Below are 23,055 nucleotides of genomic sequence, written 5' to 3'. Positions count from 1 at the left end.
CACACACACTCGAGCTGTACACGTAAACATTTGCGCTCCTTCGCAGCCAGTCGGCCTGGCGATTCCGGAGCCTCTTGGTGGGTCTTACATGGGCGGCGTGGGGGAGAAGGAAAGACAGCAGCCCCCGTTTCCCACCAGACTTTTACTTTCCTCCCTGCCCTTGCCCTCCCTGGCTCCTGCACTGAGCTCGCGGGGGGAAGCTGAGAGTCTAAGGTCGAGGACATTTATTGAGGAAAACGATGTCATCGGGCAGAGAGAGGCGTGATTCAAGCCCGCCTCGTCATCGCCTGTCGATAGCTTCTAACGCGGCGCTGCCTGGGGGTGACCGAGAAGCGCGTTCTGTGGTCCGCCTCCCTGCGCCCTGTGTCTGTGCAGATGTTTGGGGAGATTCGTGAAGTCGTGGACTCTTGCGCGGGAAGGGGTTTATGCCGCCGTCTGGCCCAGCTCGGCTTTCTTTTGAGAGAGAATAACCGGGTCTGGCGCGGCGGAGGGCGCGAGTCCCTCTGCAGGGCGCCCAGCCGGCTAAAGGCAGACTGGCGCTCAGGCCGGCGGCACCCCAGGCCACCGTCCTGGTCCCCGCCTGACCCGGTCCCGCGAGGGCGAGGGCAGAGCCAACGCCGGCCGAGAGCAGAGGGCTTTCCCGTCGCACCGCGGTGAAGACTGGAGGGTCAGTTTCCTTCCTTTAGTTTTCCGTCCTTTGCTGTTTTTAGAGGACCGCGACCCAACCCTTGGGTCACTGAAACCTCCCACCTCCCTCCCCACTCCCCGCTGACTCCCCCGCACCGCAGCAGCGACATTTCTTGCGCGTTCGAGGCTGGTTCCTCTTCTGTCTCAGGTGCTTAGAGTTCGGCAGGGAAGGAAGACAGATGTCAAGAGTTTTTTTTGGGGGGGGGGGCTTGTGGTGGTGATATGTGTTTGGGGATTTTTTGGGGGGAGTGTGATGGGGAAATGTCACAGTTAATCTAGAACTAGGCATGCTTTAGCTGGGTGTCGAACATCTTGTCTGCGGGTTTGAGTTATCGGAAACTTATGGTGGGATTGTACCTCGATTTAAAAAATTGTCATTGCTTTTCTACACAGAGGGCATGCTGTACCTTTTCTTAATTGTCGTAATGGTTCAGACTGGGCTTTGAAGAATACCGTGAGAGGGACGTTTGTAGGAAAACTGGCAGAGCAGGGCGGGTGCTGACTGGCCCCCCCAGTCTGTTTCCACTTTCTTTTCTCATCGCCCACCGGGCCTCAGCCCAGCTCCGAGTCTCTCGTAGGTAGGGAACTTCTGGCTGTTCATCCTATTACAGGTGAGAGGGAAGGAAGGGAAAAAAAGGCTAAGCCAGCAGGCGGCAAAGGCCGCGCAGACCCGGGCTCCAGCGGTGAGCTGTTCAGGGACGCCTGACAAGCGATGCATCTTTGCGGTGTTGAAACGGCAGCAGCAGAATGTATACTACAACGTAATTATCAAGGGCACAGTGCCCCTTCGCTTAGATTTATTGCCTTTCCAAATCAATATATCGGTAGTGCTATATATTAAAAAAAAAAAAAAAAAACAGCAACAACCAGGGAAACGGAGCTTAGCCGAGAGAGGCTGTCAAAAGGTGCCTTCGAGACGTCCCGAAGAGGCGGGCGCGGAATTCTGAGGTCCCTTGCACCCCCTGAGTTGGGGGGGGTTAACAGGTAAAGCCACGGAAGAGGCGGGAAATAAAGCGACCCCGTTAACACTTCCCTCCGGGCCCTTCGCGGGCTGACGGCGGACAGGCCGGTGACGCTTTCCGACACTGGAAAGTGCCTTCGACTCCAGAAGACTCTGAATCTTGACCTTCGCCCGGGGTTAGCCCGGAGACTTCAGGTGGGCCCCCTAAACTTCCCAAAGCCTCGGCTTCACCATCCACACTAAAATAGGGCCAATAATTTACTCCTGCCTGGAAAACGGTTCTATGGATTTTAATGAGGGAACAGGCAGAAAGCGCCTAAACCGTTAGCAGCTTTAAGTCACCCCGATATAAGTAACACGCTAAGTACGGGATTTTGTTCTATTAAATTTTTGAACTGCCATTTTGCGACCACAGAGCCGCAGACAATTTTGAAATGTGCACAGAAGACTGGGGTCACGGGGTGAGTAACGGGCCACGGTTTAAATCCTGTTGAACTTTGCAGCCTGGAAATTTAAAATTTGGGGGCATACGTCTGAGTTTGGTTACACCGACTTCGATTTTACGGAGGACTGCAGGATGTCCTATACACGCCACGCTTTCAAATTCTCATTTGTGGCATCCGGAACTCAAAGCTTCCTCGGCCCCGAAAACGGTCCAAGAAGCAACAGTTTTCCCGCTTTTGGCCAATGGCCCCTAGCTTAACTATGGCTAAAGCAGAGCCCTTCGCTGGCAGCGGCAGGGGCCAGTCCCCGGCTGGGAGCCGTGCTCGGTGGCGGGGCCGGGTGCGGGATCCAGAGCACCGTCCGGGACCGGACGGGGAGCGCCGGACGGAAGGTGGGAGAGAAGACCAGCTTCTCAGCACGCGGGAAGCCAGCTGCTCCAGGTCGTGGAGGGACATCCCGTCCCCATCCTCTCTTTCACTCCTTCCGGTAAACGGTTTAAAAGCCAGAGTGATGGGACTCGGGGTCTTTGGATTTCTATATTCGGTTTGCCGCACGGAAAGACTGCCGAAGCAGCGTGGGAGAGAGGCCGCAGCCGTCCGCGGGCTGCTGCTGCTGCGGGTCCCCGTGGCGCGCAGAGAGAGCGGCGCGCGTCGCCGCGTCCAGCAGGGAGCGCGCGGCGCGGCCTCGGATTTCAGCGCCGGCGGAGAGGGCGGTTCCCAGCCTTGCCTCGGAGGAGCCGAGGCCAAGGCTCAAACGCAAATGCTAGCGGGGTTAGTTAAGTTGCCTTGACCCCCAAAGTGGTCCCCGAGATGCGCCCCTTCCAGCCCGGGCAGCAAGCACCCGCGCAGAAGGGAGGCCCCGGGTGGGGCCTCTCGAGGCGTCCCCGCCCAATGCCAGCTGCCAGGACCAGGCAAAGATCCGCTCCTCGGGGGGCACGGCCCGAATGCGTCCCCTGACGGTCCCGGTGGTGTGTGCGCGCGCACGTTCCACCCGGGACCTCAGCTCCACGCCCAGCTGTCGGACCCAGAACGGGGATACCGTGTGGGTAGAGCAGGTCGCACCCGTTTCCAGAGCCCTGTCCTCAGGTGGTGAAGGGAAAGGGTCACTCAGACTGGAGCCTGGGCACTGCGGCATGCCGTGCCCTGGGCCTCCTCCGGCTCCCACCGGAGGCAGTGCTTGGCCTGGGGGCAGAGGTCAGGCGCCAGGCCCCAAAGCCTCCTCCCAGGATGCCCCCTCTAGGCTGTGGCCCTCCCGCCCCATCCACCCCGCGACCGCAAGCTTCCCGGTTCTTCCTCCAAGAGCTCTCGAATGCAGGGACCTGCCCTGGGCGCCCTACGCCTTGGGATCCGGGAAGAACCCGTGCGCTCCAGCTGGGTGCAAAACTCAGCGTGACCCCGAGAACCGCGAGGAAAGATCGCCTCTGACCCAGTGAGCCCGGGGTGCAGACCGCTCTCCGCCGCCGCTTGCCCTCCGTCCTCCTTTTCCCTGCCTTCCGCCTTCCTTCTCCAACCCACCTCTTGGGACGCCGCTGCCTCCTCCTCCCCACCGCCAGGCTGCCCACGGACCCCATCTCCATTTAAAGCTCAGATATTTTGTCCATCGTGAATTTTGTTGCATGGGTTTTGCTTTTTTTAAAGTTGCTGCATTAAAATATTGTTTCTTGATTACTGAAGGGTGTTGTTTTTTTTGCCTCCCCTTAAATGTTGGGCTCTCACCCTAGTCCCCGCCTGTCAGAGGGTTAAGAAGTTGATCGACATGACGTTGGTGCTAAGCATTGGAGCGAGGATTCCAAGGCAAATTGCTGGCTTCGACAGCAGCGTCGCTGCTGCCATCACCTCGGGCACTACCCTGCTTAAGTGGGAACTCCCTGGAGGAGGAAGAAAGCAGGCAGAGGACGGTCCTCTGCTTCCGGTGAATGCCCTGTAGGCAGGCGCCCAGCCCGCCGGTGCAGACTCACGGGGCCTGCATGGACAGGGCACCATACAGCCAGGCAGGCGGCCCCAGCATGCTGCCTGAGCTGCAGTTTCTTAGGTGTTTAAAAAGAAATTCAAAACTAAATGAGACATCCTCCACAGATGAGCAACCACAGCCATCTTGCCGGCAGCGCCCTTCCCCCCACAAAGTAGTGCGGGCGTTGGAGATGCCACCCAACTAAACATACAGCAACGGCAGCACCTCGGGAGAGGATCCTCCAACCGACTGCACCCTGTCCTCTCTGGCGATTGCCGGGGTACGTCTGCCCCCTGCCTTCGCTCTTCAGGAGCCGGAGTGGAGCCCTCTGGTTGTAACCTCTCCGTGTGGTATGCGGAGGTTTGGAAGATCAAGGTGAGGGAGACACAGGGGAGAGGTGGCCATCCGAGGTCTCTGCCACCAGCTCCCATTGTGAGTCACCCCAGAAGCCACCCACAGAAGCTCATCTTATTTCCTGCCGAGGGCAAGATATACCCAGTAAGCACTTGGGTGCCTATGCCCAAGTGCCAACGTGCTCCAGATGACTTGAAGCATGGGTCACACGAGGGGACAAAGACATAAGCATCTGACAGGAGGTGGAGTGCAGAGTGTTTGCTCATTTGTCCGGTGGTGTCCGGCCCTCACTCTGGGCTGGGTACGTTGCAGGTTCCCGGAAACAGACCAGCAATCAGAACCCTAAAACTCGTGCCTTGGGCAACTCCCATTCTGGTGGGACACACTTTAATGGGCATGCAAACACCACAAGAAATAGACCTTATGACAAAGATGGGAGGAAACAAGGAGCAGAGATGGCAAGCCCACCCTATCTGGGGCATTCCTTCATTCTGGACCGGGCACTGGCTTATTGGTAGGGGTGTGGCTACATCATTTGCATATGATCTCTGCCCATCAAGGATTCCAAGTCCAGCCAGAGACGGATCAAAGACCAGGGACATAAAAAAATGCACATTCATTCTCCTCAGCATTGACCTAAAATAACTCTTAAGATGTAGGGGCAGAATGACTTAATGTTCAATGCAAATAAGACAGAACAAATAACTAATAAAAACCCTTGCAGAGGACGGTGTTCAGTCTGACAGCAGAAACGTGGGTTCGGAGCAAGTCGTGTTGCCTCAGTTTCCATGTCTGTAAAATACGGTTCCTGGTGACAATACCTACAACAGGAGTCTGTTGTGGAGATTAAGTGGAGTGACGTCCCAGTGAGAGCAAAGGACTTCATAGGCGTTGCTGTCAGCCAGCTGTGAAACCTGGGGGGAAATCCTCTTTCTCAGTTTAGGGGAGATACAAATGAGAGCCCATCAAGGGGTGTGTTCAAGAGCCCCAGATTCCACACTCAGGGGATGTAAGGAACAGCTTTCTCTCTGGGGTCAGTGAGATGCTGGGGGTCTCACTTCCGGGCTCACGTGCCACCGCGAGGAGGGGGCCGTCCCCGCAGACGCTGGACCATGTGCCTCTCTGCCATGAACGGCTGGCTGGGAAGCCCGGAGGCCCACAAGGGGCCTCTCCGCTGCATTGTCTCCTCTTAGCTCACGTAGTTGGAAGGCGCTTTGAGCACATTTCAAGCTCTGGATGCTAGTTTTTCAACGCATCACGAAGAGCTATTGCGCATTTAACATGTGCCAGGCGCCGCATTTGGGCGTGCCAAGAAGTATGTGATGTTGATAATAGTATCAGTTGGGTAGCATTAGCATGTGCATTTTAAAGCTGTGGAAAATGAGACCCTGGAAGCTAATTCACTTGCTCAAAGGCACATGGATAGTTTCATGGTGGGGGGTGGGGGGCGACCCTGGACCCTGTAACCCAAGTCTTTTTGCTCCTCAACCTTAACCCCCACCCTCTATCGGATTCTAGCGCTGACTTGGTCAGTTTCCTGTTCTGGAGGCGGAGGCAGTTCAGAGAGGGCTGGATTTCTCTGGTCTGTTTGCAAAGACAGGGTCGCCCGGGGAACACGTGCCTGTCTTTGTTGTCTGTCCGCCGGAACCCGGGACTTCATTCTTCTCAACATGGGCCTATGTCCACCCTCCTGGCTCGCAAAGCCGAAAGGCCAGCCAAATAAAGTTTATTTCGGTGTGGCACTTGGACCGCGGGCCCCGTGGCCTTTGTAATTGTTTCTTCTTCAATGGGTGCAATTACCCAGTAATCTGCAGGTTCCGCGGAGGCACGCGAGGCGTCTAGGCGGTCGGCCTGGGGATCACTCGTGGCTTGGGGGAGTCTACACGGCTCACTGCCCGCGAACCCGCAAGTTTTGGAGACAGGCTGCCAGACGGCCACGTTTTCGAGGTTCGAAGTCAGACTCTCCCTTTGCTGGCCGCCTGACCCTGAGCCGTCCGCGCTGCTCTGAGCCTTTAGTGTCTCCAGCTGTGGAGAGCGGGGCTTGAACCGCGCCCTGGGCGTGCGCAGTGCCCTGGGAGCCGCGGCGCCAGCTGGGGCGATGCCACGGCAGGAAGCGGATTCTTCCAGCGATCAGGAGGCGCGGAAGCGTGGAGCCCAGGGGTCTGCCAGGCGTTCTCCCCTCTGGCAATCGCTGGTCTCTCCCAACAACCCACCCCATCCTTAGTAGCCGTCGTGGGCCCCAGACCTTCACCTTGGGGACAACGGCGAAGTAGCCGGGCTCCACCTAGTTCCCCCACTTGGTGACTCCAGGTGGGAGATTCCGACCCCCGAACACTTCCCAGGGTGACGCTATCGTGGTCCCTGCGAAACACCGCATTTTTGGAGAGGCAGACCCAAACCCTTTTCTCCGCTCGGGGCACTCGGCTCCCTCCTCCTCCCCCACAACCCGGGACACACGCGACCCTCGCCCAGGACCTGAGGCCAGGCAGGGACGGTGCCCTCGGCTCCGGCCCGCCCTCCCGGGGGCTGGGACGCAGATGTCCAAGTTAAAGCCCTCGCCACTACCGGTCCCTGCTTAGTCGGCGCGGTGGCCGGGGCGCTGGCGGCGGCGGGGCCTTCTCTTGGCTGTGCTGCCATTTAATCAGGGCTATTATCAGACTCGGCTTGCAGGATGGCGCGGTCCGAGCTTTACCCCCATTAGCGCGGGGCAGGGTGGGGGCTGGGTCCCCAGGCCGCCGCCTGCCCGGGCCGCAGCTGCGGCGCGTCAGGAGCGCTTTGGGGGAAAAGTCAAGGCGCGCTGTCTGGCGGCGGCTCGGGCCGTTTCCACCCAGCCTTTCTCAGGCCGACAGTGTACTAGACTTTTATTTTCTGGCTACCAATTCGACCCTTACTAGCTCCGTGACATTGGGGCAAGTCACCGAACTTCTCCGAGCCTCCGTCTCTCATCTGTAAAATGGGGACGTAACTCTAGAGTGTCATGAAAATGAACTAAAATGATGCGCATTGAGTGTTCCGCGGATGAGCTAACTCGCACAAATGGTGTTATTACTCCTGTTATTCTGTTATTTTTTTACACACTGTATCTGCTTTTAAAAAAATTATTATTGAAAAGGAGGTGAAGCGAGGGACCCAAGTTTGAATAGTTCAAAAAAGAAGTCCAAAGATTATTGACGGACCTGCTGGTTCTATGCATTCCTGACTCTGTTTCACCTCGGCCACTGGCCACCTGCGTGGCTCTGGGCCTTTCGTGGCCTCTCTGTGCCTCGCCGGCCTCAGCTGTGAAGTGGGCAGAACCCCAGCCCCTGCACTGACCCACTCTCCTGCGCGTCCATGAGCCGCTTCTTGGAGACACTGAGCACAGGGCAGGCTCTGCAGAAGCACAGGCTAATTGTTATTAGCAAAGACGTTTTTTACAAACCACAGACTTTAGACTGAAAAACAAAAATCTTCCTAGGAGCAGCCTGCTGCGTCCTGATCCTAAGGGGTCTTCTAGAGGTGAGGGGCTCAGGTTCAGAGCCGAATGCAGCGGGGCGGGAGGTGGGGGAGGGCGGAGCGGGGAAGGCCCAGCGGCGGCTTCCGGCCCCAGCGTGTCCTCCCTGCGTTCCCATCACGACGCGCTATTGACACAGCCATTGAAAGATAAAAGCTCAACAGCAAAATCAGTCACCATTGTTTTCCGATGGCTGCGAAAAGATTAGTGTTCCAGCAACCCACCCCCCCTCCCGCCCATTGTCAGCGGTCCTTTCTAATCAGTGCCGTGTAATTAGCAAAGCGAGACTCATTATTAAAGCGACCTTCGAAGTAGTGAGTGTTTGCGAAGGGTCCTTAAGTGGGATGTGCCGGGCACACAGCCCGACCCTGAAGGACTGCGTTCAATGTCAGCCAGCTCTGGCCCGGGCTCTCCAGCCTCCCCAAAAGCCTAGTCTGGCTTCTAGAATGACTTTCTCCCTCTAACAAGTAAAGCAAATGGCTCATAATAATGGTTAACTGATTTCCAGTGTTTGTGTCTGCCTGGTCACAGCCCAGGCACCCTACCTGTGTATTTTATTTGATTATCCTCCTTTTACAGATGAGGAAGTAAGGCACAAAGAGGTCACGTAACTTACTATAAATCACACAGCTAATGTGATTTATAGTAAGTTACTACACTATAGTAACCACCACAGGTGGTGGAGAGTAGGCTTGAACTCTTGTCCACCTTTTTCCAAGGCCCCTGTGCCTCTGCCCAGAGGAAAGCAAAGAGAAGACTTCAGAAAACTCTCTGCTTCTAGCGGTGGACGCACCCAGCAGTAGAGGCCGAGATAAATTCCTGGCAGGGTCTGAGGACCGTCACTGCTGAGGGTCCCTTCTCGCCAGCCACGTCTCCTCTATGCCACGGTTCACTCTCTGCACAAGGACTGCGTGCTCCTTTACACCGAGTAACTGTGAGTGGTACAGGATCGGACGAAGTTAGGTCGGTAGTTGTTCGTAGGGGAAGTAACACAGTAATTAATAAATGCTTGTATAAGAAGGAACCCTGTGTTTCACGTACTCACACCTGTAAACCTACTTTGGACCCATCCTGTGTTGTGTAACATTTGGTGAGACCTGTATATGTTCAATTTGTAGGTACTTGAATATACGTCATTTCATTGTAAAATAAATTTGATACATTTTATTTTATAATAAATACTGTCAGCCCTGGCTGGCGTAGCTCAGTGGATTGAGTGCAGGCTGGGAACCAAAGTGTCCCAGGTTCGATTCCCAGTCAGGGTACATGCCTGGGTTGCAGGCCACGGCCTCCAGCAACCGCACATTGATGTTTCTCTCTCTCTCTTTCTCCCTCCCTTCCCTCTCTAAAAATAAATAAATACAAATCTTAAAAAAATATATTAAAAAAATAAATACTGTGTACCTCACAGGCCTTTTGTGATGATTCATCAAGCTGAATTATTTGGAAATATTAAAGAAACAAGACTTTGTTAGAAATGACTATTATTTATTTGAAACATGCTGAAAAAATGATATCTTCAAACAGTAAGTTTTCAACGTTTGGTTCCAAGTCTACTTGGTTCCAGAGTGCCGAGGAATTCTGGGTATTTCTGGGCTCCATCCAGAGTGACTGCACGCAGGGCCCCTGGTGCCTAACAGGGGTGGCGGCGCTGGGGAGGAGTGTGCCTCTGTTCCCAGCAACCCCTGAGCTCCCCCTGAGTCCTGGTGGCACTGCAGTCTTCCTGGTGGCCACATTTAGCTTTGGACTTGACCAGAGCAAAGAGAAACAAGAACTTCCCACCTCTTCTGAGAAGCCATCAGTGATTAATCAAAAAGCCCCACACTGAAACCTGTACCTTTCATAATTTCCTGCCATACCCTTACCTGGAAGTGTGGCTTCTGGATCGGACATGTCTGTTGTTGCTTTCAAGGGTGAATACGGGGAGGGCATGACCGACATGTACAACTGGAAAAGACAAAAGCCACCAGCAAGTTCTACGCCCCCTGCCCAACCTACCCTCACCCCACACAAACCCATCATACTGAGGGCACTGTCGGAGCGAGGTCCTTAGCGTGAAGTATTACAGCGGAGACCAAGACATTTCAAAGTGTTTGAAAAGATGAGCAGGGTCACTAAAGTTCACCCCCTCAAACCGAACGTCAAAGCCTGGGTCCAGAGTGACGTACCCAAACTCACGCCACTGGTCAGGTCTTCGAACCCAGTTTGCCTGACTTGGAATGAACACGGGCCTCTTTTTCAGGGCCTCACCTTAGGGGTGGGAGCACAGTCTCTGTATCTAAGGCTGGTGCCCTCTGAATCGTGACCCACACAGGTTGGGCTCTTCGGTGACAGTCACGGTGCCTGCACAGCGATGCTAAGAATGGGCCTGAGTCGTCTTTGGACCTGAAGGTGGACCAACTGGCAGGATTGATTTGCTGTTTTATTTTGGGGGGAGGGGTAGAGTTTACCCATGACCTGACAACACGCAAGTGTTAGAAACAAAATTGTAAGGGAGCAGAGTTGAGATAATGTGCACATCAATTAAGATTTTACGTTGTGACTAATCAGAAATTCTTCTCGATCTACTTTAAACGTAAAGGAGTTTGTTGGCCCATCCACTTAAATAGTTTAGGGTTGATTTCAGGTGACATGTGATCCAAGATGCAAAGGAAATCTTCATGTCTCGTCTCTGGCTTCTTGGTGTTATCTCTATTTTTAGGCAAGCTTGCCCCTGGGGTCACAAGAGGGCCGTCAGCAGGTCTCATGGCAACATCCTTCCTTGCTTTCCTCCGTTAGGAAATAGACTCTCTCCTTCCCTTACACCTGCAGAGAAAGGAGTCCGGGAACTGTCTTTACGTCTCGTTGGCCCTGGTTTAGGATCATGTGCCTTGAACCCCAAACCGTGATCCAGTGATTAGGGCACACTGGCTTAGCCAACTCAGGGCTCCACCCCCCGAGTTCGGGGCCAGTGGAAGCCCTCCCAAACCAGATGACTGAGACCAGGAAAGGGGTGACTTCACTGAGGAAAAATGAGATTCCTATTGGCCATGCACGGGCTTGGGAAACCTCGCTTCAGGACACTTTGTTTTTTTCTTTTCAGGAAACCTGGATTGTGTTTCCCAAATGAGGCTGTGCAGGGCACAGGTTGCTTCCAACGTGGCCTGTTCTTGTGCATTCTGAGAGCTAAAAGTGGTGCTCACATTTTCAAATGGTTGGGAGGAAAAAAACCAAAAGAAGGATAATATTTTGTAACATGGAAGTTACTTGAAATTCTAATTTCAGTGTCCGCAAAGTTTTGTGGCACGGGTTGGCGAACGTTTTCTGTCCAGGGTCAGACAGTAAATATTTAGGCTTGCAGGCCATGTGGTCTCTGTCACAGTCATTCGGCGCGGCCACTGTGACACCCTAACAGCCGTCGACAAGATGTAAACAAATGACTTTGGCTGGGTTCTGATACAATTTTGTTTACGCACATGGAAATTTGAATTTCACATCATGTTCGTGTCACAGAATATTTGCTTTGATATTTTGGAGCCACTTAAAAACGTAAAGATCATGCCCAGCAAGTGGGCTGTATAAAAAATAGGTGAGTGGCCAGATCCGGCCCCAGGGCCGTCCTCGGCAGACCTCAGGCTGACTGGCTGTGTCTGCAGTACCCAGGCAGAGCTAGGTAGCTGTGATGGAAACCACGTGGCCCACCAAGGCCAACATGTTTACTAGCTGGGTGTTTGCAGACAAGGGTTGCTGCCGCTTACTCTAGAATGGTGCTTCTCCAGCTTTCATTCACACACAGAGCACCCGGGGATCTTATTAAAATGCAGAATCTGACCCTAGAAGTCTGGGTCCCTCCAGAGGGTCTGCATCTGAACAGTTTCCAAGGTGGCTTTTTCAGTCATTTTTCTCTGGATGGTCTCCATCAGAAACCTCAGAGGAACTCCTCTCTTGCCCCACCTGCACTGGAACTAGAATCGTTTCTGCAGGGGGATTTGCATTATTAAATAAGCAGATTCTTTCTCGAACAGAGATTCAGGGACCGATTCACCGAGGACTGAGTAGCAGCCAAGCCATTGACCTCAGAGCTGGCGGGACTTCCGTGGGGTTTGTCCAACAAAGGATGAGTACTGGGTTTTTTGTTTTTTAAAGATTTTATTTATTTATTTTCAGAGAGGGAAGGGAGGGAGAGAGAGAAACATCAATGTGTGGTTGCTGGGGGTCGTGGCCTGCAACCCAGGCATGTGCCCTGACTGGGAATCGAACCTGCGGCACTTTGGTTCGCAGCCCACGCTCAATCCACTGAGCTACGCCAGCCAGGGCTTGAGCACTGTGTTTTTTAAGATGCCATGAACCATCCAACTATTTAGCATAAAGACTTGTTGTTGTTGTTGTTTAATCTCCAGGGAGTGAATGCTGTTTACAGCATCTTGATTTCACCTGAAGGCAGTGAGGTAAGGGATACTGATTGCGAGCAAACTGGTACCATCCCCCATCCCCACTTTAGCTGTGCATTTATGATCTGCAGGAGCTGTCTGCACACGGATAGGGCTAAAGAGCAGGATTGGGTTTTTATCTATTCTGCATATAGTAGCAAGGCAAACTTTCTAGAAAACTCCATTCCACCCTTTCTCTGTTGATTTCCTTTTTACTTCTTCCCTTCACTCTTTCCTTGACAGCCATCCATGTTGAATTTTTTATTTTTGTTTCTAATTTTAGTAAACTTCCAAAGAATGAACCTCCCAAACACAAGCAGCTTTTACATTCGAGCCAAGGGAAAAACTGAGGAATGGGAAATCTTTACCAGATGTGGGCTTCGAGGGTTACAGAATCGGAATCAGAGCTCAGGTGCTAGACAGCAGGGAGCAGCTCACCTGGGAGCCCGGGAAGGTGGGGCCTGGGCAGCTGTGGAAACGGGACCGTTCCCGTTTGTTCAAACAGCATCCATGACACCGTGGGCCACCTGAGCAAAAAAGCACCATTTGTTTTCTTCTTTTCTATCTGTACCTTCCTGTGACTCAAAGCCAGCTTCATAATCCAATCTGTGCACTCGGTCATATCGTCCAGGCCTGGCAGTGCCGCCAGCTGCTGGGAGAGGGGTGGGCCCTGTGAATGAGAAGGTGGGTGGCGGGGAAATTTCCATTCAAAGGCTGCCCAGAAGTCCTGGGTGTCTGGAGGAATGCCTGATGTATGATTAATTTAAGTTTTAGCTGCTTCACATTGCACCCTGATGGGTATTTTTGTTTTCATTAAAATTAGCATAAAATTTTCTTTTCATTAAAATTAAAACTTTTTTAAATTTTTTAAATTTATTTTCAGAGAGGGAAGGGAGGGAGATAGAGAGAGAGAGAGAGAGAGAAACATCAATGTGCGGTTGCTGGGGGTCATGGCCTGCAACCCAGGCATGTGCCCTGGCTGGGAATCGAACCTGCGACACTTCGGTTCACAGCCTGTGCTCAATCCACTGAGCTACACCAGCCAGGGCTTAAAATTAAAATTTTTATTCTCATTAAAAGATGTTCTCTTTTCCTAAGAAATATAAGCTTAGAGGTGGATCCCCCAAATCCAAGTCAAGCTGCTGGAAGACATCAGTCTTAACTGACTATTTAACCAGTAGATCAAAGTGAATGATGACGATTTTTTTTGAAGGGATATCTCGAATGTTCTTAAATAGTGAAACTCTTATTTAACCAAGTCATGGTGATAGAGAAAAGCAATATTTTCCTTAAAAAAAATCCCACGACAACCATCCCAAATGCCTGACTTGTCAGGGCTGGGGCTGGTGGATACGCAGGGCCGTCCATCCTTGACTCAGGGCTTACCATAATGCAGCATGATTAGCCTTCTAGCTTAAAAGGCCCCAGAGTAAAAGAAATCCGAAAATGGAAATCCCCCTAGACCTCTTAGAATAAATTACGTGGATTTGCTAAGTACACAGACTGGTCCTCTTAAAAGGGAGATAACCACTTAACTATTGCTTTGGAAAGAGAATCCATGAGGCCAATGGAGAGCCTTATTATACATTAGTGATGTCTACACTGGTAAAAATAACCAGCCTTGGGCCCTTCACAAGGTGTTGCTTTAGAGCAAAAACCACACGAATTCGGGATCTGTTTACATTTCAAAGATAAGGCAGCAAAGTGTCGTGAAGAGCCTGCCAGACCAGGAATCAGAAGAGCACGTCCTCCTGACTCCTGAGTCAGCTCAGCGGGCCTGTGAGCGGCCGACATGTTCACCCTCGGAAAACAGAAAACAGAATCTGCCCCGCATTCTCCGTGGTATTGTTTCTTCCTTCTAGTTAATTCTGGCGCTGTTGTGAGATACAAACGAAAGAGAGGATATAAAATCCCCCCTCTGAAAATAATAAATTCTAACAAAAAGTATTTTGGAAAGTCGAAGTAGGCTTATGGAGGCTGTCACACGTACACGGTTACTTTAACATCCCGTCGTGTTCCATTTCCCTCTTCCCCTCCTAGCCTCGGTCTTCTTGGTGAAAATTATATACACAACATTAGAGAGGGGAGGAAACTGATCTTTCTTGATGACTGATTCTAGAATCCCGGGATAGCCGGCCCCCAAGACCGTCCCCAGGGAGCCCCACGCCTGGTATCACGCTCTCGTGTAGCCCCCTCCTGTACTATGTCGTGGTTGGCCTGTGTGACCTCCAAACACAACCCAGGCGAGGGCGCATCACGTCCACGATTAGGTGATGAAGTAGGAAGCTTTCGTGTCTCTCTCTTTCTCTCTCTTTCTGTTTCTCTCTGTCTCTGATCTCTCTGCCTCTCTCTCTCTGGGAGAGGCGAGCTACCGTGTTCCAAGTAGACTTATACACAAGCCCATGTGGCTGGGAAGTGAGGCGTTCTGCTAACAACTAAGCTTACAAGCAGAAATCCAAGTCAAGCTTCTAGATGACTTCAGTCATGACCGACTAGAAATGTTCTACAGGCAGACCTTGGAGATGTTGGAGGTTTGGTTTCAGACCACCGCAATAAAGCCAGTATCACAATGTAATGATTCACATGAACTTTTTGGTTTCCCAGTACATATAAAAAAGTTTTGTTTAGCCCTAGCTGGTATGGCTCAGTGGACTGAGCGCCAGCCTGTGAACCAAAGTGTTGCAGTTTTGATCCCCAGTCAGGGCACATGCCTGGGTTTTGGGCCAGGTCCCCAGTAGGGGGCGCATGAGAGGCAACCACACACTGACGTTTCTCTCCCTCTCTCCCTCCCTTCCCCTCTAAAAAAATAAATATATAAAATCTTTTTTAAAAAAGTATGTTTACACTATGTGGTATTATATTACTATTACACAATAGCATTTGGGTAAAAAACAACAAGATACAGACCTTAATTAACAAATACTTTTACTGCTAAAAAAATGCTATCATCGGCTGAGCTTCAGAGAGTTGTAATCTTATTGCTGCTGGAGGGTCCTGCCTTCAATTTGTGAAAAAGTCACAGTATCTGGACCCAGCCGGTTGAATGAAGTGTCATCCCATTCACCAAAAGGTTGTAGGTTCAATTCCCTGTCAGGGAATATCCTAGGTTGCAGGTTCGATCCCCAGTCTTGGCACGTACCAACCCCGGTCTGGGTGAGAACAGGGAGCAACCCATTGATGTTTCTCTCTCTCACCCATGTCTCTCTCTGCCTCTCTCTTCCCCCTCCACACTCTCTCTCCCTTTCACTCTCTCTAGAAGCAATGAAGAAACGTCCTCGGGTGAGGATGAGAACAGAACAAAACACAGTCTCTGCAAAGTGCAGCAAAGCGAAGTGCAATAAGACGAGGTTTCCCCGTACACGTTGATGTACGGGTGTGGGTGGTGATGACATGGATGCATAATCATGTAAAATCACTTGAGCTGTACACCCATGATTTATGCACTGTACTATATGTGTGTTATACTTCCAATGTTTTAAAAAAACATCATTCAAAGGCAAGCCTTGTTACTATAGTAAGTCTACCAATTTGGATCCAGATCTCCCTTCTATAACCAACAGTAAGAATTAATAAATGGAAAACTTATGAAATAAAGGAATTATTACTACCTTAATCTGACTCATAAACTGACCCAAGGCAGCCTGATATGTTGGTTCAATGTCATGGTCATGGCAAACACGTACTTTTAGTCAACGCCAGTGATTAGGAAAGGTATTTTATAGAACAAGCTTGTGTTAAGTGATGACATAATTTATTTGTGTGAATCAATCTTGTGGATCAATAGGGCAATAAAAACTCCAGCCTGATCACCCTCACAGTCCATACGCCCTCATATTGTAACACAGAACATAATAATTAACAGTGATAGACAACACATTAAAAAGAACACAGATGAGTCGGGCACTAAAGGGAATGAATGGTCACAGCACGGTGGCACGTCCTAGAGGGTGGGGGAGGTGGCGTGGGAACGTGGTTTGGGAAGGCTCCCTAGAGAAGGTCTGGAACAGTGCAGAGGGATTCGTAACCCAGCTGAGGAATGAAGCCGGCTAGTGGGTAAAACACGAGTTCCCTTCTCGGGTGAGAGAGAGAGAGAGAGAGAGTCAGGGAAGTGAGGGGCGTTCTCCACACCATCGGACGTGCCGGACGCAGCTCTGCACCACCCGTTACTGAGAAAGTGAAAGCAGGGCTGTGTGGATGCGGCTACAGCAGAGAGAGTCACTTCACACACACGGTCAGGGACTCCAAACGGGACAATGAGGGACTCAGATGACGTTCCTCGTCACGTGGCCACAGTGGCTCGGGCCAGGAGCCGCCTGCAGAGAGAGACGTGGCTTGCCCCGAGAGCCAACGTGGAGCTGAAGAGGAGGCAGACGCAGAGCGGAAGGCCAGGCCGTCCCACGGCGAGAACCCGGGCAGCAGCCTCGCGGCGCCTGTCTTCCTCCCGGTCTGGGCCTGGACAGCCCCTCCGGAGGGTGGGGGCGGTGGTTTCCACCATGCCTGGAGCAAGGTGCTGTGTGGATGTCTCCTCTAATCTGTTCTGATGACAGGCCTGGTGACCTTCCGTGGCACGCTGACTCTTTAAGGAGAGAAAAGTATAAAGTGCAGAAGCCTAAACAATCCAGTTCCCAGGATTAGTAGACCATGTCCAGACTTCACCTTGAATCCTTCATCTTGTTCAGTTCCCCATTAACACGAGACAAGGTATTAAGCAGGTCAGGGTTTTGAACCAAAGACCGTGTGCTTGCTTTTCTGTACCGGTCCATCACTGCAGGGCAATTAAAGGCCTCACCCCACGGCTCCGTGTGCAGCTGAAGAGGCCAAAAGGAAGTCTGAAAGGGACTTTCAGAGGGACACGTGTGGCCCGGAGAGAGGCGCTCATGGTGTTCATGGGAAGCTACCTGGACCCAGTCCCCTTTCAATAGCATGTCAGGAGGCACAGCCTCCCTAACGAGATCCGACAAGCGTACGCTCCGGAGGAAGCGGAGGGGAAGCTCTCCGTTCATATGACTAATTAGATGGACTTCACGCTGGGTTGCTCTTTTTTGATGCGGGTCCTGGTCCTAATTGTCAGTTTGCTCCTTGGAAAAGTGAGGTTGAGTTCAAATGCTTACGTGCCCTGTTTTCTTTTAGCATTCCTGACCTGAAACTGATGCGGGGCGACAGGGGACAGACGGGAAAGAGACCCCTCCTTGCACTCGCAGTAAACCTTTTCAAGCTCCCCACGAGGAGGACTGGACTGCTGGGAGCAGCTGCCCGGCTCACGGCAGCTGGGGTTCTGCCAAGGAGCTGGCCTCCGTGAGGGGCAGCTAAGCACTGGTGAAGAGACCAGGAATGCCTATTGGCCAGGTCGGCCTGGGTAGTTCTCCAAAGGCCAAGGCAGTGATTGGCCAGATGCAGCAATGTGTTAACGGGGATGACCCTGGGAGATGGGAGGCAAGAGACTGGTTGCAAGAAGAGCTGCAATTCTTTACCCCTCCCCACCGCCGTGCCCTTCCTCCTATCAAGAGGTGGGCTCTGTTTCCCTGCCCTGAACTCTGGGCTCCTTGTGGCATCGACTAACTGAATGCAGCGGCAGTGAGTTTATATCAGTTCCAAGCCCAGATCGCCAGAGGCCTGAGCACTTGCGTTATTGAGAGAAGGTCATGTGCCCACATGGAAGGGAGAGAGGGCGCATGAGCAAAGGTGAAGCATCTCACTGGAAGCCATCCTGGATCATTCTGGGCCCAGCTGGCCCACCACCTGACGGTGACACATTGGAAGACCCAGCTGTGTCCAGGTCAGCCTAGCCTGGCTCAGGCTAGAAGTACCACTCTGTACATTTATGAGGGGGAAAAAAGCTCATTGTTTTACATGATTAAACGTTGGATGTGTGTGTGTTAGGTCAAGTCCTATGAGAAGCAGATGCCCAGTTGGTATGAGACGTCCTGGAGATTCCCGGATGAAACGCCGTTGAAGAATAAAGAGGAGGGAGACAGAGGAGGCAGGGAAAGCCTTCAGACTGAGACACAGGTCTGACCTCCGTGGAAGGAAGGGGGAAGGATTGACTAGGGAGAGTCTCAGACTGCAGCGCAGGGCTAAGGAAGTTCTCGCCCGCCCGATGGGGAGTCTTGGCACCAAAGACATTGGGAAAGGCACCTCGCATCCCACAGAAGCAGGCCTGTGTAGTACCCCCACTGTGGTCAGCGAGTGAAGTGTGGGCTCACTGACTCGGGGATGGGTCCAGAAGGGCAGCACCTGGGGCCGTAAATCAGTTACACTCCCCACAGCCAGGGTCTGAGGGGCACAGGTTGGTTTGTTACGCAGCATTGGCAAGGCAACAGGTAGCTGATACATGTGGGGCAAATCGATTCCGGGGCCTCCAGAGATTTTTGTCGTGTCCTGAGGTGGACCTGTCTCCACCCTAAACACGTCTCTTTGACTAAAACTAGAGTGGAATCTTTTCCTTGAGCAGCATCGAAGTTCTAAAATGCTCTTGGCACATAGGGTTCGAGTGTCCTAAGAAAATTGCAACAGATCTACCCCCTTAGAGGGCATTATTTTATTCATTATTTTGCCCAAGAAGCAAAATAATGTCACACGGTGTCCTCCGTGGCATGCCAGGAGGAAACAGAGTCCTTGGCTAACAGGATTTTAATTACCTAGATTTGCAATTGGCATCAGCCTGTGAGATAAAATTTATGGACTATTGTTGTTGATGGCAAATCCTTTACATAATATGTGGCCTCGATTAGCATGCCTCATTATTATTGTTTTTATAAAGCAATTTCATTACTAAGCTTTTGTAATCACTACTATTAATTGGCTTTTTATAGATATCTTGGATGAAGATACAACCTCAGATTCAATTAACATTTATGGAACTTCTTGATGGGCTAGGCACTTTGCCAAGGACAGAGTTCACTGAATTCGCACCAAAACCGAGGCAGGTGCCTGTCACCCCCATTCGTCTCGGCGACCGCACTGCTGGTAATGAGACCACAGGCGCCCGGTGGGGTCCTCTGACATCATAATTCACGTGCTCAGCAAACATTCATTGCACATCTACGGTCGTCTGGGAGCTGTGCTGTTTGATGGTAACACAAACATAGCTCCTGTTCTCAAATTGTCCACAGATTGGTAGGGGACACACGTCACATTTGCATACTCTCAGGGACATGCGTGCTACGACCAAGGGAGGCACGGGGCACTGTAGCCTTTGGTGACATAGTCGTGGCACCTTTTACGGGCTGAACGGCATCCTCCCCACATTCCTATGTTACAGCTCTAACTCCCATCACTTCGGGTGTGACTGTAGTTAGAGTTAGAGCCTTCCGAGAAGTAATTAAGGGAAAATAAGGTCCTGTGGTCAGGTCCTAATCCAAAATGACTTGCACCCTTACGAGGAGAGAAGGCCGGCCACAGATGGGGGGGGGGGTGTGAAAACGCAGTGAGAAGGTGGCCCTCTGCAGGCCGAGGAGAGAGGCCTCGGGAGACACCAAATCTGCCGACACCTTGATCTCGAACTTCTGGCCTCCAGAACTGTGGGAAAATAAATCTGTTGCTTAAGCTACCCCATGTGCAATGATTTGTGTGATATTTGCAGCCCAGGCACACTAACACAGCACCCACCCCTGCCGGGTGGGGTCAGGAGGAAGCTGTCACAGAAGCACATGGAACAGAGAGGTGGCTGGAGGCAGGAGCACGAACACCGTCCTGAGAGCAGGAGTCATGGCATCTAGTCCCTCCTTGGCCATGGAGTCACTGAGTACCCTGCGCAACTCCCTTCCTCTCTCTGGACATCAGTTTACGCCTCTGTGAAACGAGGGGCTGAGCCTGGAAGAGTGTTTCCCAAAATAGGTTTCGTGGAGTTTTGATCCCTTCAGACATTTCCCAGAAAAGGGGGGACTCGGGCACATTTGGGGACACCACGCGAGCCTTCCTCTTGGGAGTTCAGAACACAGAGCCGCATGTTGGAGGACCTGCAAGGTCCTGCAGCAAAAAGGTGTTTTCTGTAGAATTCACCCCCCGCCCCTTATTCAGGCACAAAACTCCATTTCCACGGCACACTTATCAGTCCGACATCTCCCAAGAACCCATCGTGGGTGACTTAGGTCCAAGTGCCCCGTCTCTTTGTTTTTCAACTCTGACACTTAACAACCCAATAAACACATAAAGTATTTAAAAATCTCAAGTGTGAAATCTTCAGGGGTTAGGGGTTAGACCTGCCACTTAAATAAACTGCCGATCCGGAGGGGTAGTTGTAACACCAGAGACAAGTGGAAAAGAGATGCGTTTATTGGGTTTATGTTCTCCCGTTTGAAATTTTTCTCTTCCTTTCTAATATTTAAATCTAGTTTCTTTTTCTTGTCCTCTTTCCTTAGCAAAAAGTAACTGGACAATGTTGAGTAATCATGGTGATAGTGGGAGTCCACGGCTTGCTTTTGACTTGAATGCAGATGCTGGAGTATTTCACCATTAAGTGGGTGTTGGCTGTTGATTTAAGAAAGATGCCCTTTTGTATGTTAAGGAAACACCTTTTCATTTCTAGTTCTTAAAGACTTTTTTAACATGAAGAGCTAGTAACTTTTAACAAAATCTTTTTTGGCTTCTCTGGGGATAGTTATATCATCTTTTAGCTTTGACTGATTAATTTAATAAATGGCATTCATTGATGAAATTACCCTTACATCTTAGGGTAATGGTAACTTGGTCATGAATGATCTAGTGTGATGCATTAATTTATTTTAGAATGTCAGCTGAATATAATTGCTGGCTTTCAGCTGGCTGTAATTAGATGCATATATTACAAAAACACTTAAAACAAAACAGATTTGTGCTATTGATTATTTCACCAAATTATGCCAGCATACTTCGGTTTGTTTACATACCTGAGCTGCCCAGCTCTGGTTCAAGGCGATACCAGTCAACTGTTAATCTACTGGAATGTTCGGTGAGCATGCACAGAGGTTGACGAACCATGCGCAGTCTCCAGAGAGGGTCTTCTAGAGAAAATTCTGCCATGCGAATCTGTCTGTATATATTAGTTGTAGGAACAACAAATGTTACAAAAGAGTTGTTTTTTAGAGTCGAACTATAAAATGAGACCATGGAAAAGGGATTTTTTAAAAGGCATGTTAGTGATTACCTTTTGCAAATTCTTTGCTAACCACTTAATAAAGTATTTATACATAAAAATCCTTTTTCTGACACACATTTACAGTCGGAGCTGTGAAAACATCACATCTGATCTCCATTAACAAGTGCATGTACCTGTTCCTTGTCACAAGATACTAGCTAAAAAATGTGGTATCTTATCTGAACTTTTTCTCAGATTGACTTTTGGAATATGTTAACGACAGAGCTGGACTAATTATTATGATAAAGTGGAAAAAAATCATGAGGACTGATATTCTATATCTCTTATCTTAATGTAAAACAAAGCAGAGAAAGTAAGACACCAAGGGAAATGGCATGGGGCTGATTTATTTGACAGTTAATCAGCTTATTTCAAATTTATTGTTGATTTAAATGCTTATTTGAATCTTGATAGTAATGCTCAGATACACATCAGTGATGGATTATTAATTTATGCTCATTTCAGCAATGTTTGCCAACCAGGCTTTGGGACCTTCAGGAAAACACTTGCATGAAGTTCAGGAACAACGTTAGCGTCTCGATTTCTCTGACAAACGGAGCGATAACCACGGTGCTCAGCCCGCGTGAAAGCTGAAACCACGAAGAGACACCTGCGTGGTTCCTCCAACCCGGGGAATTCTGGGACAGCCCTTCTGCTGACAGAGGAGCACAACTCAGTGGGTCACAGGATATCAGGGATAGAAGGGACCCTCATTTGCTAGTGATCACTCGGGCAGCTTTATCAAGTGCGGCCCTTCCCTGTTTGGGGGCACCGCTGAAAGCGCAAAAGATAAATAAAATGTGCCCTGGCTGGTGTAGCTCAGTGGATTGAGCGCGGGCTTCGAACCAAAGTGTCGCAGGTTCGATTCCCAGTCAGGGCACATGCCTGGGTTGCAGGCCACGGCCCCCAGCAACCGCACATTGATGTTTCTCTCTCTCTCTCTTTCTCCCTTCCTTCCCTCTCTAAAAATAAATAAATAAAATCTAAAAAAAAGATAAATAAAATGCCGTAACAAGAAGAAAAGTCTTAGAGCAGAGCAGAGCAGTAGGTAGTACACCCTGTATGGGCAGACCATGTCTGTGGGCCTTGCTAGGGCCATTCTCCTAATCCAGAGTCACAGACTGGGTGTGAACTTGGAGATCCTGTTGCTCTATCCGTGAGTGGCAGAGAGATAGAAGGACAGCAGGCTGCCTAGGTGCTCCTCTGTCTCCTTTCTTTGTCCTGGGTCCCTGGGAAGACTGCATTTCCCAAACTTGTTGGCGGGTCACAGTTCTGTGATGGCCTCGTGGGAAGTGAGCACAAGAGTTGTGTCCACCCTAAGCCTGGGAAAGTCCTCTTCTCTCATTCATCCTCTGAATGCAAACGGTCCTGTGGTGGACTCGGGAAATCCTAGAACATGGGAGAACTGGCATCCTTGAAGTATCGCACTGATGGCGAGATACCTGATTGGACTGGGGCATGGGCGGGAAATACAGTGTTAGGCCAATGACGTTTGGGGAGTTGTTTGTTACAGCGGCTAGCAGAACTATCCCAATACACTCATGCTGTGATTTGGTGGTGACAAAGCTGAAAACAAGATTTCTAATATTCTGTCCTTGCTCTTAATTATACATCATCTCTGAGGCAGAAAATATTTATCTTCACA

The sequence above is a fragment of the Phyllostomus hastatus genome, unplaced genomic scaffold, assembly GCF_019186645.2.
Source record: "Phyllostomus hastatus isolate PE091 unplaced genomic scaffold, TTU_PhHast_1.1 phas_scaffold_78, whole genome shotgun sequence".
NCBI classification, from domain to species: Eukaryota; Metazoa; Chordata; class Mammalia; order Chiroptera; family Phyllostomidae; genus Phyllostomus; species Phyllostomus hastatus.
Note: the sequence above shows the minus strand (reverse complement) of the source record.